This window comes from Eschrichtius robustus, chromosome 1 (assembly GCF_028021215.1).
Source record: "Eschrichtius robustus isolate mEscRob2 chromosome 1, mEscRob2.pri, whole genome shotgun sequence".
NCBI classification, from domain to species: Eukaryota; Metazoa; Chordata; class Mammalia; order Artiodactyla; family Eschrichtiidae; genus Eschrichtius; species Eschrichtius robustus.
This window is the reverse complement of record NC_090824.1, coordinates 52,825,055-52,839,813: the sequence shown is the minus strand read 5'-3', so window position 1 is coordinate 52,839,813 and position 14,759 is coordinate 52,825,055. Positions and strand designations below refer to the sequence as shown.

General features: G+C 34.4%; 1 protein-coding gene across 1 annotated transcript in view; it reads right to left on the bottom strand.

Annotated features, from left to right (window-relative positions):
- The window catches only part of MDGA2 (MAM domain containing glycosylphosphatidylinositol anchor 2), an 814,342-nt gene that overhangs the window by 319,732 nt on the left and 479,851 nt on the right, over window positions 1-14,759 (bottom strand). The gene's annotated exons all lie outside the window — the stretch shown is intronic.

Below are 14,759 nucleotides of genomic sequence, written 5' to 3'. Positions count from 1 at the left end.
GCTCACTGCCGAGGGCCTGGGTTAAAAAACAGAAAAAAATTGCCCTTCCAAATGGGCAGAGTAGGGTGATAAGAAACAACTCAAAAGCTACTTTGCTTTATTTGCATATTTCAAAACAGGCATGCTGAGCATATTGAAATTCAGCTAATGAGTTCAACAATATGACAAGAATAACATATGACAACTAGTTTCTTTTCAGAATATTTTCTTCCATTCTTTGCTCTTAAAATGCCCACAGATATTTATATAGCTACAATCAAAATGTATCTACAGTTTTTAAAATGTATTCTGCTGCCTTCAACTACCTATAAATACAAATAAAAAGATTCATATTTATTGATAACCAACAATTTTTGCTAAGAATTTCCAAATAATAAGCTATTACTTAAATATATGAACAAAAAGTTTGTTACTAAGATATAAACCTATGGATCTAATTAGAAAAAACAGTAAACATAATTTTTAAAAATACTGACATTTTATATTTACTGATAAAACATAATGTCTTTCTACTTGACAGTTACGATAAAATGGCATTAATTATGATAGACAAGGTTTTCTATAGTTTATTAAAACCAAAAATTTCCATAGTTTTGCCCTTCAACTTTAAGTAGATTCTCTCTTGATTATACAACTTATGAATGATGATTTTTCAGAAAATATTAATTATTATAATGCAAATACATTAAATAAGTAATCCAGAAATTGAAAATTTAAATGTATTGTTACAGAAACTCCCTCCCCCCTTTTCCACATTCACACTGTTCCAGTCAGGCCAAAGCAGTACAGTGTATTATTAAATAAATATCAAATGGTAGATAAATAGAATAATAGTTCAATTATCCTGACTTAATTTATCTATATCAGCAACCACCAGAACCAATCCTAGCACTTACACATAAACACAAAGGGCTTCTGAAGGAACAAAAAGATGTCCACGCTCTTTACTGATAGGGCCCAGCACTTTTCTTTGGCCTCCAATCCAAGCTTTTAGATACAATAATAAATTGCTTCCTGGTTTAATTACTAAATTCTCAGTTAACCAAAAGTAAAAGAGAAGAAAAATGACAGCAACAGCAATAAGAAATGGTATTTGAAAAGACTGACAGTTTCCTTTACTTTAATAATACTATGGCCCAAAGCTTAATGAATGTTATGAATCCTTTTAATTTCATATACTAGGGAAAAAAATGAAAATAATAAAATATATCAAATAACATATTATTTTCATTGAAATAACTGAGGAAATCCTTATGTTTAACTGGAAGAAAAATTAAGCATTTCTCTTATGTTCTTGGCCTGGGGCAAAGGTCAGATTACATGCAAAATGGTACTACTTTTCTAGAATTCTCCTCTATTGTTTCTTATTGACAAATGATACTAAGCAAAGTAGGTGATTTCTTACTGTTCAAAGGGAGATAATTTCATCAGTGACAATATCCATTTTAGACAGGTGCTGTAATCATTTCAGAATCTATGTCAAATTTTATGTCAATTTATGATATATATGCATATATTTTTAAAACATTCTTTACTAATTTTCCATTTGTGAATTGTTTAAGGACAAAGGTTAATAGAAATGCTTAGCAGATTAACTATAACTACACATACTAAAATTTCATCATAACCAATTCTGCTCTATGGCTAACAGTGTAAAAAAAGATTCCGCTTTGAATGCATCCCAGAGATACATGACTTATAAAGCACACGTTGAGGGGAGTAGGTGTTGAAGACTCTGTAATCCAAAAACATAGTCCAGAATAGCTCCATTTTCCTTAAAAGAAACTTTTAAAAAAGCATTAAATACTATTAAAATTCATTACAAAACCACTATGGCATTTCAAAGTAACTGCCATATTGTCATTTTCTGCTTTAACAAAGAAAATGCACATGTGGCAAGTCTTTGAATTCCAGGCCTTCTTTAGAGCTATTATTTCCTTTCATAAGTAAAGAGCATTCAAAAGCATCTATGCTTGGTCAAAAGCCACCAGGATGACTTCGACTTTTTTTCACTGTACATAGTGGATATTTAAACCTGGTACTATGCCAGTAAACCTTTGACTATTCTGTCTTTTATTTGTTTCTAACTTTGGTATCTTAGAGATACTTAAAATATCTTCTTCCTAGTCTATTCTTTAAGAAATTTTACAAAATGCATTGGTCAGTTAATTCATTTGCTCTATAAAAGTGTTTCATGTCTACCATTTGTGTACCAGGCATTGAGCTAGTACAGAAATATAAAAGTAACTAAGAAAATTTATACCTGGGAAGATCTCTCAACTCAGTGAGGCAGAAAATACAGAAAAATAAACATCCTCATGTGGAAGGTGCTATGGGAATGATTGGAGACAGCTATATTATAGATACGTGATTACACAACCTAGCCAAATTTTTATAGGGATCCAGGCAGAAATAGCAAAACATTCTGCCAGAAGAGGGAATATAGAGAAGGACACTTGAGCTGAGGTTAAAAAAGTGAATAGAGGCTAACCTTTTCCTGGAAAAGGAATGAGCAAGCACTTGGAGGTATAAGAGAGCATGGTATACTCCGGAAACTGAAAGGAGTTCAAAGTTGTTAGAGCAGTACATATGAGTATTCTTTTAAGCAATGAAGGTCTTCAGAAACTTTTGGTAGATGATGAAAACAAGTCTATATATTAGAATGTTAACTTGCTTGATAAGCAATTTTAATTGAGAATCTACTGTGGCTTTTTGCTAGGTCATGGAGAAACAATTGTGACCACAGAACAGTGACTGTCCTCGTGAAGATGAATATTAAACAAATAATTATAAGTAAGCAATGATTACAAGTATACAATGTTATGTGGAGGAACCAAATCAACAAGACTCATAAAGTTTAAATGTCTAATTTTAAAAATCAATATTTTCATTTATTGTTTCATTTTATGGCTTATTGTCACTTAAAACTTTTACTGTTTTTCCTCTATTTACATATGTATTACATAGTTCTTTACTGTAGTTTAACAACATTTAAGGGCAAATAGCCTCATTTTTTAATAACATTTTCTTTGTTTTTTTAATCTGTTTATTATTCCAAACAAACTATTGGACCATCTCCATACTATTCAGACTCCTAAACCGTGTTTATAATACAGATCCACATCAATTCAAGTCCATTTACATATCATTAAAGGCTTGGAGTTTTCTTTATAAAATCAGATATTTTTTATTATATATTCTAATAGACTATTGCTTATATATAGAATTTTTAATATAAAAAGCAAATAAAGCACAGCACTGTAGGTTCTATGGGAACACAAAGGGAGGGGAAGCATTTTAAATGTACAGTTATGCAAAATATTTAATTGTTAAACATCAATATTTTAAACTCATAAATTCTTCCCATCAAAATATTCTAGTAGCTACACACAAATTCAAGGTAATGAATTATTCTATTTTTATTCTATCTTAACCAGAAGAGCATCTTTTTTAATAATTTAATTTGGATATTTCCTAAATTTGACAATATCTTCTTACTGACTATCTTGGGAATAACAGACACACCTTAATCAGTTAAATTAATGTTTTACTATATTCTAATGAATTAGTCCTCTGTTTTAATCCATAATGTGACTGTATTACTCTATTCTCATTCTTTTAATTTATTTATTTTGCTTTCTATTTAATCATAAACTTATTAAGATAATCTTGACTGGTGAGCTTAATAAGATAACTGTAGCTTACTGCTTATCATTTTAGATTCATAAGTAGCAGTCCATTTTAGTTGAGACAATTTAAATTTTCTGTTTTCAATGATTTAATTTTCTTTCCTATTTAATAAGTGAATATCACTTGCTTTTTCTTCCTTTTTCTCTTCCTTTTCTCTCTTATCTTCTATTTTTATACCCTGCTTTGCAAATCACATTACATCCATCATCATAAATCATTAAATAGTGTGGGTGAAATAAAATCAGAAAGACTAATTCCAGACCCACTTTTTCTATTAATTAAGAGTGTGACATTGTAAAAGGCATTTAGCCTGTCTGAATTTTAATTTCATCATATTTATACTAAGAAGTTGAAAGTAACTGATTTTTCAGTTCCCTAATATAAACCTCTAATTGTCTACATTTATTTTTTGGTGAACCAATGAGCCACTTTTTCATTCAACATTAATTCAAAACTTAATAATTCAACATCTTATTCTATGCCAGGAATTGTACCAAGTACATTTTGGGGCCAGGGTGGGGGGCACTCCCCATAATATTTTGATTCTTGTTTAACTGTGACATGAGGATAGTATTGCACATTATTTTATCTCTTCAAATAGAGCTCTCTTAAAGGATATTTTCTTATGATTAATTTTTTTTGATTAAGGCAGTTTTCATCACATAGCTTATCAGAATTTTTACCTCATTATGATACTGTAACTATTATGGACTAAATTTAGTTTGCCAGAAAATATGTATGTTGAAGCCCTAATCCCCCAATGTGACTATATTTGGAGACAGGACCTTTAAGGAGTTAACTAAGGTTAAATGAAGTCATAAGAGTGGGGCCCTAATCCAAATGGACTGGTGTCCTTATAAAAAGAGGAAGAGACATCATGAGTGCATGTGTAGAGGAAAGGCTGTGTTGAGGACAAAGTGAGAAGGCAACCATCTGCAAGCCAAGAAGAGAAGCCTCACCAGAAACCAACACCTTGGTTTAGAATTCCAGCCTCCAGAACTGTGAGATAACAAATTTCTGTGGTTGGAGAGCTGGGAGGAGGCGGCAGACAGCGGGGCACTCCGAACAACTGTAGTGAATGAAGTTTCTACTCTCATAAAGCTTATTTTCTAGTGCAGAAAGATGGACAATAAATAATATTCTATACACACACACAATGAAGAAAAGTAAGACAAATTAATGAGCATAGAAAGTGACTGGCAGATTAGTTCGAGATGGCGGAGTAAAAGGATGTGCACTCACTCCCTCTTGCTAGAGCACCGGAATCACAACTAACTGCCGAACAATCATCAACAGGAAGACACTGGAACTCACCAAAAACTTTGTCCAAAGACAAAGGAGAAGCTGCAATAAGACGGTAGGAGGGGTGCAATCACAAAAAAATCAAATCCCATAACGGCTGGGGGGTGACTCACAAACTAGAGAACACTTATACCACAGAAGTCCACCCACTGGAGTGAAGGTTCTGGGCCCCACGTCAGGCTTTCCAACTTGGGGGTCTGGCAACAGGAGGAGGAGTTCCTAGAGAACCAGACTTTGAAGGCTAGTGGGAATTGATTGCAGGACATCGACAGGACTGGGGGAAACAGAGACTCCACTCCTGGAGGGCACACACAAAGTAGTGTGCACACTGGGACCCAGGGGAAGGAGCAGTGACCCCATAGGAGACTGAATCAGACCTACCTGCTAGTGTTGGAAGGTCTCCTGCAGAGGTGGGGGGTGGTTATGGCTCACCGTGGGGACAAGGACACTGGCAGCAGAAGTTCTGGGAAGTAATCCTTGGCGTGAGCCCTCGCAGAGTCCACCATTAGCACCACCAAAGAGCCAGGTAGGCTCCAGTGGTGGGTTGCCTCAGGCCAAACCAACCAATAGGGAGGTAACCCAGCCCCACCCATCAGCAGACAAGCAGATTAAAGTTTAACTGAGCTCTGCCCAGCAGAGCAACACCCAGCTCTAGCCACCACCAGTCCCTCTCATCAGGAAACTTGCACATGCCTCTTAGATAGCCTCATCCACCAGAGGGCAGACAGCAGAAGCAAGAAGAACTACAATTCTGCAGCCTGTGGAAGGAAAACCACATTCACAGAAAGATAGACAAGATGAAAAGGCAGAGGACTTTGTCCCAGAAGAAGGAAAAAGATAAAACCCCAGAAAAACAACTAAATGAAGTGGAGATAGGCAACCTTCCAGAAAAAGAATTCAGAATACTGATAGTGAAGATGATCCAGGACCTCAGAAAAAGAATGGAGGCAAATATTGAGAACATGCAAAAAATGTTTAACAAACCTAGAAGAATTAAAGAACAAACAAACAGAGATGAACAATACAATAACTGAAACGAAAAATACACTAGAAGGAATCAACAGCAGAATAACTGAGGCAGAAGAACAGGTATGTGACCAAGAAGAGAGAATGCTGGAATTCATTGCCGCAGAACAGAATAAAGAAAAAAGAATGAAAAGAAATGAAGACAGCCTAAGAGAACTCTGGGACAACATTAAACGCAACAACATTCGCATTATAGGGGTCCCAGAAGAAGAAGAGAGAGACAAAGGACCTGAGAAAATATGTGAAGAGATTATAGTTGAAAACTTCCCTAACATGCGAAAGGAAATAGCCACCTAAGTCCAGGAAGTGCAGAGAGTCCCAGGCAGGATAAACCCAAGGATAAACACACTGAGACATACAGTAATAAAATAGACAAAAATGAAAGACAAAGAAAAATTATGGAAAGCAACAAGGGAAACATGACAAATAACATACAAGGGAACTCCCAAAAGGTTAACAGCTGATTTCTCAACAGAAACTCTACAAGCCAGAAGGGAGTGGCAACGATATATTTAAAGTGATGAAAGGGAAGAAACTACAACCAAGATTACTCTACCCAGCAAGGATCTCATTCAGATTCGACCGAGAAATCAAAAGCTTTACAGACAAGCAAAAGCTAAGAGAATTCAGCACCACCAAACCAGTTCTACAACAAATGTTAAAGGAACTTCTCTAAGTGGGAAACACAACAGAAGAAAAGGACCTACAAAAACAAACCCATAACAATTAAGCAAATGGTAATAGGAACATACATACTGATAATTACCTTAAATGTGAATGGATTAAATGCTCCAACCAAAAGACACAGGCTTGCTGACTGGATACAAAAACAAGACCCAAATATATGCTGTCTACAAGAGACCCACTTCAGACCTAGGGACACACACAGACTGAAAATGAGGGGATGGAAATATATATTCCAGGCAAATGGAAATCAAAAGAAAGCTGGAGTAGCAATTCTTATATCAGATAAAATAGACCTTAAAATAAAGAATGCTACAAGAGACAAGGAAGGACACTACATAATGATCAAGGGATCAATCCAAGAAGAAGATATAACAATTATAAATATATATGCACCCAACATAGGAGCACCTAAATACATAAGGCAACTGCTAACATCTATTAAAGAGGAAATTGACAGTAATACAATAAGAGTGGGGGACTTTAACGCCTCACTTACACCAATGGACAGATCATCCAGACAGAAAATTAATAAGGAAACACAAGCTTTAAATGACACAATAGACGAGATAGATTTAATTGATAATTACAGGACATTCCAACCTAAAACAGCAGATTACACTTTCTTCTCAAGTGCACACGCAACATTCTCCAGGATAGATCACATCTTGGATCACAAATCAAGCCTCGGTAAAGTTAAGAAAATTGAAACCATATCAAGCATCTTTTCTGACCACAACGCTATGAGATTAGAAATCAATTACAGGGAAAAAACGTAAAAAACACAAACACATGGAGGCTAATCAATACATTACTAAATAACCAAGACATCACTGAAGAAATCAAAGAGGAAATCAAAAAATACCTAGAGACAAATGACAATGAAAACACGACGATCCAAAACCTATGGGATGCAGCATAAACAGTTCTAAGAGGGAGGTTTATAGCAATACAAGCCTACCTCAAGAAACAAGAAAAATCTCAAATAAACAGTCTACCCTTACACCTAAAGGAACTAGAGAAAGAAGAAGAAGAAAACCCAAAGTTAGTAGAAGGAAAGAAATCATAAAGATCAGAGCAGATATAAATGAAATAGAAACAAAGAAAACAATAGCAAAGATCAATAAAACTAAAAGCTGGTTCTTTGAGAAGATAAACAAAACTGGTAAACCTCTAGCCAGACTCATCAAGAAAAAGAAGGAGAGCACTCAAATCAATAAAATTAGAAATGAAAAAGGAGAACCTACAAGAGACACGGCAGAAATACAAAGCATCCTAAGAGACTACTACAAGCAACTCTATGCCAAAAATGGACAACCTGGAAGAAATGGACAAATTCTTAGAAAGGTATAACCTTCCAAGACTGAACCAGGAAGAAATAGAAAATATGAACAGACCAATCACAAGTAATGAAATTGAAACTGTGATTAAAAATCTTCTAACAAACAAAAGTCCAGGACCAGATGGCTTCACAGGTGAATTCTATCAAACATTTAGAGAAGAGCTAACACCCATCCTTCTCAAGCTCTTCCAAAAAATTGGAGAGGAAGGAACACTCCCAAAATTGGTGCCTCAAATTCTATGAGGCCACCATCACCCTGATACCAAAACCAAAGATACTACAAAAAAGAAAATTACACGCCAATATCACTGATGAATAGAGATGCAAAAAATCTTCAACAAGATACTAGCAAACAGAATCCAACAACACATTAAAAGGATCATACACCATGATCATGTGGGGTTTATCCCAGGAATGCAAGGATTCTTCAATGTATGCAAATCAATCAATGTGATACACCATACTAACAAACTGAAGGATAAAAACCATATGATCATCTCAACAGATGCAGAAAAAGCTTTTGACAAAATTCAACACCCGTTTATGATAAAAACTCTCCAGAAAGTGGGCATAGAGGGAGTCTACCTCAACATAATAAAGGCCATATATGACAAACCCACAGCAAACATCATTCTCAATGGTGAAAACTGAAATTATTTCCTCTAAGATCAGGAACAAGACAAGGGTGTCCACTCTCACCACTCTTATTCAACATAGTTTTGGAAATCCTAGCCATGGCAATCAGAGAAGAAAAAGAAATAAAAGGAATCCAAATCAGAAAAGAAGAAGTAAAGCTGTCACTGTTTGCAGCTGACATGATTTTATACATAGAGAATCCTAAAGATGCCACCAGAAAACTACTAGAGCTAAGCAATGAATCCGGTAAAGCTGCAGGATACAAAATTAATGCACAGCAATCTCTTGCATTCCTATACACTAACAACAAAAGATCAGAAAGAGAAATTAAGGAAACAATCCCATTCACCACTGCAACAAAAAGAACAAAATACCTAGGAATAAAGCTACCTAAGGAGGTCAAAGACCTGTACTCAGAAAACTATAAGACACTGAGGAAAGAAATCAAAGATGACACAGATGGAGAGATATACCATATTCTTGGATTGGAAGAATCAATATTGTGAAAATTACTATACTACCCAAAGCAATCTACAGATTCAATGCAATCCCTATGAAATTACCAGTGGCATTTTTCACAGAACTAGAACAAAAAATCTTAAAATTTGTACGGAGACACAAAAGACCCCAAATAGCCAAAGCAATCTTGAGAAAGAAAAACGGAGCTGGAGGAATCAGGCTTCCTGACTTCAGACTGTGTTACAAAGCCAGAGTAATCAAGAAAGTATGGTACTGGCACAAAAACATAAATATAGATCAATGGAACAGGATAGAAAGCCCAGAGATAAACCCACGCACTTATGGTCACCGTATTTTTGATAAAGGAGGCAAGCATATACAATGGAGAAAAGACAGCCTCTTCAATAAGTGGTGCTGGGAAAACTGGACAGCTACATGTAAAAGAATGAAAATAGAACACTCCCTAACACCATACACAAAAATAATCAAAATGGATTGAAGACCTAAATGTAAGGCTAGACACTATAAATCTCTTAGAGGAAAACATAGGCAGAACACTCTATGACATAAATCACAGCAAGATTCTTTTTGACCTACCTCCTAGAGAAATGGAAATAAAAACAAAAGTAAACAAATGGGACCTAATGAAACTTAAAAGCTTTTGCACAGCAAAGGAAACCATAAACAAGATGAAAAGACAACCCTCAGAATGGGAGAAAATATTTGCAAATGAAGGAACTGACAAAGTATTAATCTCCAAAATATACAAGCAGCTCATGCAGCTCAATATCAAAAAACAAACAACCTAATCCAAAAATGGGCAGAAGATCTAAATAGACATTTCTCCAAAGAAAACATACAGATGGCCAAGAAGCACATGAAAACCTGCTCAACATCAGTAATTATTAGAGAAATGCAAATCAAAACTACCATGAGGTATCACCTCACACCAGTTAGAATGGGCATCTTCAGAAAATCTACAAACAATGATGGAGAGGGTGTGGAGAAAAGTGAACCCTCTTGCACTGTTGGTGGGAATGGAAATTGATACAGTCACTATGGAGAAGAGTATGGAGTTTCCTTAAAAAAGTAAAAATAGAATTACCATATGACCCAGCAATCCCACTCCTGGGCATATACCCAGAGAAAACCATAATTCAAAAAGACACATGCACCCCAATGTTCATTGCAGCTCTATTTACAATAGCCAGGTCATGAAAGCAACCTAAATGCCCATCGACAGACGAATGGATAAAGAAGATGTGGTACATATATACAATGTAATATTACTCAGCCATAGAAAGGAACAAAATTGGGTCATTTGTAGAGACGTGGATGGATCTAGAGACTGTCATACAGAGTAAAGTAAGTTAGAAAGAGAAAAACAAATATCGTATATTAACGCATATATGTGGAACTCAGAAAAATGGTACAGATGAACTGGTTTGCAGTGCAGAAATAGAGACACAGATGTAGGAACAAACGTATGGACACCAAGGGGGGAAACTGGCGGGGTGGGTGGTGTTGGTGGGATGAATTGGGAGATTGGGATTGACATATATACACTAATATGTATAAAATAGATAACTAATAAGAATCTGCTGTATAAAAAATAAATAAAATAAAATTCAAAAATTCAAAAAAAAAATTTCTGTTGTTTAAGCCACCCAGTCTGTGGTATTGTGCTATGGCCGCCCAAGTATGACTTAATTTTAATCTACATGTTGATAATTTCTAATTCTTTATCTTCAGCTGACATATCTCCTGAACTAAAATCCAGTTTAGTAAAACACTTGCTAGACATATACTTTTTATTGTTTTCTAACCATTTGTTATCTATACATGTGTAAAATTGGACTCATCATCTTCCCTTTCCATCCTTTTGTGTTTATCCTTCCAGGGAATAGAGTCATCATATACCTAATTTACCCTGGTCAAGATATCTTCATCAACCTTGATTCAACTGCTGAATTTAATAAATCTCTAAGCCAGTAAGGTCTATCCTCAAAGTACATCTTAAATTCTATCATGTCAATCTCTACTGCATCTACCACAATTTAGGCACACACCATCTCTAGCTTACATTATGAGTATTTCTCCCTCCAGTTTCACTCCTCCTGCTCCTACATCCATCCTTCACAGTATAGTGAAAGAGAGCTTTCTATATTACAAACTAGACACCTACTTCAATAACTACAAAATGCCACAAAATAATGTTCATATGTTTTGGTGAGGATTATAAAGGGGGTCATAATTTGCCCTAGATGACCTCTTTCTGTTACCCTAACTCTTGCTACTCAATTTTTAGATGTGCTCAAGTTATGCTGAAATAACTACAGATTCTTAAATGGGCAACAATGATTACAGCAAAGATAATAATAATAATAATAATACAGCATATTTATCGGTCACTTACTTTGGGCTAATAACTATACAAAACACATATACACATAAACATATCAAACCTCCAAAACCTAATTTTGATATAAATAATATTATCATTGGAATTCACCAGAATTTTAGAAATTAAATGACCTCTACAAAATACCTCAGCATCAGAATTCAAATCCAAGTCTTCCGGAAACCAAAACGTATGAGGCTATGCTGACTCCCATGCATTCTTTTGCCTCTGTGCCTTATATGGTTCCCCCTACCTGGAAATCTCCATCCTCCCCTTTTATAAAAAAAAATGTTTTTACATCTTTATTGGAGTCTAATTGCTTTACAGTGTTGTGTTAATTTCTGCTGTACAACACTGCGAATCAGCTATATGTATACATATATCCCCACATCCCCTCCTTCTTGAACCTCCCTCCCACCCTCCCTATCCCACCCCTCTAGGTGGTCACAAAGCACCGAGCTGATCTCCCTGTGCTATGCGGCTGCTTCCCACTAGCCACCCATTTTACATTTGGTAGTGTATATATGTCAATGCTACTCGCGCATTTTGTCCCAGCTTCTCTTTCCCCACCTGTGTCCTGAAGTCTGTCTTCTACGTCTGCGTCTTCATTCCCGCCCTGCCACTAGGTTCATCAGTATCATTTTCTTAGATTCCATATATATGCATTAGCATATGGTATTTGTTTTTCTCCTTCTGACTTACTTCACTCTGTATGACAGACCCTAGGTCCATCCACCTCATTAAAAATAACTGAATTTTGTTCCTTTTTATGGCTGAGTAATATTCCATTGTATATATGTGTCACACCTTTATCCATTCATCTGTTGATGGACATTTAGGTTGCTTCCATGTCCTGGCTATTGTCAATAGTGCTTCAGTGAACACTGTGGTACATGTATCTTTTTGAATTATGGTTTTCTCAGGGTATCCATCCCCTTTTTGCATCTCTAATTCTTATTTGATATTTAAGGTGTCAGATATCAATTCTATGAACACACCTACTATGATAATGACCCTTCCCCTCAAATAATGGCTTAAATCTCCCTATTTGATTTAGGGCAAAGACACTATATTTCTCATACATTCATTATATATCATATATAAATTAATTTTAAATGATATGCATACACATACATGTGTTTATATATATGTGTGTGTATCTAAATAAACAGATGGTCTATGTATATACTTATTTTGAACGTGAAACAGAAACATTTATTCGTAGGTATTAAAATTGCTTACTGTTGAAGTTTCACCCACATTTAACATTGTTTATTTTGTTGATTTAAATTCTCTACTTCAATATTCCTTAATTAAAATGTATTAGCGGTCAATATTTCCTTGAAAGCTAGTCAAGCAGTCTTTATTCATGCATAATTGCTTTGCAGATCATAGTAGGGAAAAAACAATCAAACAGCTGCAAATTAGACCTCTATTGAGATATTTTAGAACATTTTTTGTCCATGTAGTTAATTAGAAATCAACCCATATAATGACAAATTTTACAAATTGATACTGGTATAAATTCGGATTATTTTATTAAATAGCCATGTGGTCCAGATGCAGCTCTCTATTCAGTCTCTCTCTCTATTTCTCTATCATTTCCTCTTTTCCTCCTTCCAAAGTTGCTGCAATATTTTCTAACAGATAAAACTAGCAAAATTTGCAGTTTCTAAGGAAGTTTAGCTAATTAATATCAATTTGAGCATTGTAGAATAAATGTCATTCTATCCTCCCCCTCCTTTGAAAATACCATTAATTAGATAATACTCGAGGTAAAAGACATGTTTTATGAAAACTAGAATACGGTATTTGTTGTTTAATTCTCAGTACTAACAACACTATATATGTAGTTTTAAAAACTACATCCTGTACAGTTTAAATTGTGAGCTGTAGCACAAAGAAGACTGAGCTGCAGAGTTAAAGATAACTAAGACACATGCATTATGAAAGGAACAGAGATACCGATTAATGTTTAACTTAGAAGGTTGAAAATGCATACCAAAAGTTAAGTTTATCTATTAAAATATAAAAATAGAATGTGCAATTTTAAAATACATTAAAAGAATAAGTAAAACTTGAACAGTCAAATAAAATGTATAAAGGAAATAAAATAAAGCAAAAAACCATATAAAATGAAACTAATGAATAACATGCTAGAAATATGCCAAATATGTTAATAATACTAATGTAAGTTGATAATAAAAGACAAGAATTTGCTTTTAAAAAATCTAATGATATGCTCTTTACAGAAGACATACCTAAACACAATGTTAACATAATGTTATAAAATATTTTAATAAAAAAGGGTAGATGAGAAAAGACAAATACTAACCAGAATAATATTATGGCAGCATTATTAATATGAATAAAATAAGGCAAAATCATTGATAGTGATAAAGTGTGTTATTATTTTATAATTCTGAATAATTTTTCAGAGAAACAATAAAGATTTATATGCTAGTGTTCTTAAACATTTTACATGTATTACCCTAATCCACAAAACACTCTCTCTCAGGTGTGAAGAAAGGGAACCCTCCTACACTGTTGGTGGGAATGTAAATTGGTATAGCCACTATGGAGAACAGTATGGAAGTTCCTTAAAAAACTAAAAATAGAGTTACCATATGATCCAGCAATCCCACTCTTGGGCATATAACCAGAAAAGATGAAAACGCTAATTTGAAAAGATGCATGCATCCAAATGTGCATAGCAGTACTATTTATAATAGTCAAGATATGGAAGCAATCTAAGTAAGTGTCCCTTAACAGATGAACAGATAAAGAAGATGTAAGATATATATATATATATATATATATATATATATAGGAATATTACTCAGCCATAAAAATGAATGAAATAATGCCATTTGCAGCAACATGGATGGACCTAGAGATTATCATACTAAGTGAAGTCAGAAAGAGAAAGACAAATATCATATGATATCACTTATATGTGGAATCTAAAAAAATGATACAAATGAATTTATTTACAAAACAGAAATAGACTCATAGAAAACAAACTTATGGTTACCAAAGGGGAAGGGGTGGGGAATAAATTGGGAAATTGGGATTAACAGATACATACTACTATATATAAAATAGATAAACAAGGAACCTACTGTAGCACAAGGAACTACCGTATAGCACAAGGAACTATATTCAATATCTTGTAATAATCTATAATGGAAAAGAATCTGAAAAAGAATATATATATAT